Below are 3,746 nucleotides of genomic sequence, written 5' to 3'. Positions count from 1 at the left end.
ACTGTAGTTTACAATCAGGGAGCATGATGCTTCCAGCTTTGTTCTTCTTTCTCAGGATTGCTTTGGTTATCTGGAGTCCTTTAATGTTCCATACAAATTTTAGAATTGTTTGTTCTATTTCTGTGAAAAATGCCACTCAAATTTTGATAGAGATTGCACTGAATCTGTAGATTGCTTTGGGTAGTGTGGACATTTTAACAATACTAATTCTTCAAATCCATGAGCACAGAATATCTTTCCATTTATTTATCTTCTTCAATTTCTTTCATTAGTGCCTAATAGTCTAATAGTGTCTAATAGGTCTTTCAGCTCACTGGTTAAATTATCTCTATTTCAGGGGTTTTTTTTTTTTAGATATTTGAAATACAACTTTATTCTAATTCTAAATTAAAAGAAATGGAAAGGACAGTGACAAATGAGATTTCACCACTGGATACTGTGATGTGACTACAGCAGTCTTATATTTGAAACTCAGAAACAATTGTGTTCCAAAACAGCTAAATATGCAGGTTCAAAAAATGAGTGTATACACTGTCACATTCACTCCGAAGCCCATTCTTTTCCTTCAGCAACCCATAGATGAAGCACATGTTCCACTTGTTAGTTTTCTAACAAGCCACAGGAAGGGCTGGTCAAAATTGTAATTACTTTTGGCAGAAATGTCATAGTGTTGAAGGTTGGTCTTATGGTGGAAGATTTTGCCGTACCTTTCCTGTCCTTGATGTCCACTTTGTTGCCACACAGCATGATGGGGATGTTTTCACATATTTGTACCAGATCTCTATGCCAGTCAGGCACGTTCTTGTAAGAAACCCTTGATGTTACATCAAACATTATAATGGTACACTGGGCTTGGATGTAATAGTCATCTCTCTAGCCCACCAAATTTCCCCTGACCAGCCGTATTCCATATATTGAACTTAATAGGTCCTCTATTGTCATGGAACACAAAGGGATGGATCTCAACACCCAATATGGCTGCATATTTCTCAAACTCACCAGTCAGATGACATTTCATGAACATAGTTTTTCCAGTACCACCATCGCCAACCAATACAAGTTTGAACCGGACTTGGGGTTCTCCTTGGACAAGCATCATGCTGTTGCTCCCAGAAGTGTCTCCGGCCCATCTGACCGAGCAGTTTTTCATTATCCTTGATGTAATTACACCTGGGATTGTTTCCTTAATTTTTCTTTCTGATGGTTCATTGTTAGTATGTAGAAATGCAAGCAATTTCTTTATATTGGTTTTGTGTCCTGCAACTTTACCAAATTCATTTATCAGTTTTCACAGTTTTGCGGTGGAGTCTTTAGGGTTTTCTGTATAGAGTATCATGTTATCTGCAAATGGTGAGTTTTACTACTTCTTTCCAGTTTAGATGTCTTTTATTTCTTTTTCTTGCCTAACTTCTCTGGCCAGGACTTCCAATACCATATTAAATAAAAGTGGCAAAAGTGGGCATTCTTGTCCTGATTCTGATCTTTGAGGAAAAGCTTTCAGCTTTTCCCCTTTGAGTATGATGTTAGCTGTGGGCTTGTCACCAATGGCCTTCATTATGTTGAGGTACATCTCCTCAATACTTGCTTTGTTGAGAGTTTTTATCATAAATTGCTATTTGTCAAATGCCTTTTCTGCATCTAGTCAAATGGTTATATGATTCTTATCTTCATTTTGTTAATGTGGTGTATCATATTGATTTGCAGGTGTCGAACCACTTTTGAATCCCTAGAATATATCCTACTTCATCATTGTGTTTGATCCTTTTAATGTATTGTTGAATTTGGTTTGCTATTATTTTGTTGAGGATTTTCTGCATCTATGTTCATCAGGGATATTGACCTGTAATTTTCTTTTCTTGTGTCTTTGTTTGGTTTTGGTATCAGGATAATGCTTGTCTCATTCCTTCCTCTTCTATTTTTTTTAGCCGAGTTTGAGAAGATTGGTATTAATTCATCTTTGAACATTTAGAATTCACTAGTGAAGCTGTATGGTCTTAGACTTTTGTTTGTAGAAAGTTCTTAAATTACTGATTCAATCTCCTTACTCTTAATTGACCATTCAGATTTTCTAACTCTTCATGATTCATACTTGGAAAGTCACATGTTTCTAGGAATTTATCCATTTCTTCTAGGTTGTACAATTTGCTGGCATACAATTATTCATAGTAGTCTCTGATGATCCTTTGTATTTCTGTGGTATCAATTGTAGCATTTTCTCTTTCATTTCTGATCTTATTTCCTCTCTTTTTTTTTGGTGAGTCTAGCTAAAGGTTTGTCAATTCTGTTTATCTCTTCAAAGAAAAAGTTCTTGGGTTCATTGATATTTTCTGTTGTCTTGTTAGTCTCTATTTCATTTATTTCTGCTCTGATCTTTGTTATTCCTTTCTTCTACTAACTTTGGGCTTCGTTTGTTCTTTGTTTTCAAGTTATTATTTAAATTCTAGTTAACATATAGGGTAATATTGCTTTCAGAAGTAGAATGTATAACTTGTAGTTTTTGAATCTCCAAGAATAGTGATCATATGGGTTATCACATAGAGCCTTCCCCAAACTTAAATAACCACAAAGCCCTTTTTGGTATGGAGTCCTTTAGAATGATTGTGTCCCAACAACAGACTTTGTATGTTCTTCTACCAGTGCTTCTCAGATTTTCATGTGCATATGAATCGCCTGGGGATGGCATAAGAGTGCTGATTCTGATTCAGTATATCTGGGATAGAAGTCTGAGTATCTGCCTTACTTAGAAGGTTCCTAGAGCTGCCCAGCACAACCGGTCTTCAAACACACTTTCTAAGCAAGCTTCTAAGTCAAAAGCTTTATTTCCACCAATAATGTTTCTCTTTCTCCATTGCCTGACTTGGTCAATCATGTCCCTATCCACAGTTACTCAACTGGAAACTTGGACACCAAATTCCCTTCCCTTCACTCCTCCTTCAAATTTAACCCCACCTCAAATCCAACTTATTGCCAAGTTATGTTTGTCTCTTGAATCCAGTCCACCATCTCCATTATCTTTGCCAGGACTTTAGTTTCTTTCCATGGACTATGAGTAGCCTCTTAACACTTCTTCCTGTCTTTAATTGTTTCTGTCCAAATTGTTGCCACACACAGAATTAATCAGGTCAGTCCCTCACTTTAAAATTGACACTGATATCTCACTGCCCACCCAACAAAACCCCAAATGCTCAGCATTGAAATATTCCAGGTCCTGCAAAATCTGATCTCAGGACATCTTGGAGCTTTATTCCCACTTCTAATGCAAGACACAACAAGGGCTGTGGTCATATTAGGTTGCTCACCCTCCCCTGAACACACCATGCATGTTCCCATCTCTGGACCTTTCTTCAAACTCCTCCCTCGTCAGTATGGTCTTTCTCCCACCTTCTCCACCTAGAGGAAAACTCTCATGCTTCCTAGTCTAAATATAGTCTCCTTTGCTAAATGTCCCCCAATTATAAACAATTTATTCCTCCTTTATGTTCCCAAAGATTTTTCACTTACAATTTCTTTAATTTGCCTTATAACCATCTATACATGTGTTTTACTGGCTAACTCCTTAAGGGCAATGATCATGCATGGCACATAATGCATGTTTATTTATTCCTTTATTCATTCAAGAAATCTCCATATATATGCAATGAATATTAAGCAAATGAGTGTATTGGATGGAGGAGAGTCAAACTTCTATGAATTCTTTACAAAGTATGGTTGAGCCTTAAATAATTTGGAAGTTAGAGGTGCCAACA

At 36.7% G+C, this 3,746-nt stretch overlaps 1 pseudogene; it reads right to left on the bottom strand.

Moving 5' to 3' along the window:
• Positions 1-565: 565 nt before the first annotated feature.
• LOC112864256 (GTP-binding nuclear protein Ran-like) lies at positions 566-1,150 on the bottom strand (annotated as a pseudogene).
• Positions 1,151-3,746: the final 2,596 nt, after the last annotated feature.

This window comes from Puma concolor, chromosome C1 (genome assembly GCF_028749965.1).
Source record: "Puma concolor isolate L17-30 chromosome C1, mPumCon1.1.hap2, whole genome shotgun sequence".
In the NCBI taxonomy this organism is placed as follows: Eukaryota; Metazoa; Chordata; class Mammalia; order Carnivora; family Felidae; genus Puma; species Puma concolor.
Note: the sequence above shows the minus strand (reverse complement) of the source record. Positions and strands in the feature narration are given on the sequence as shown.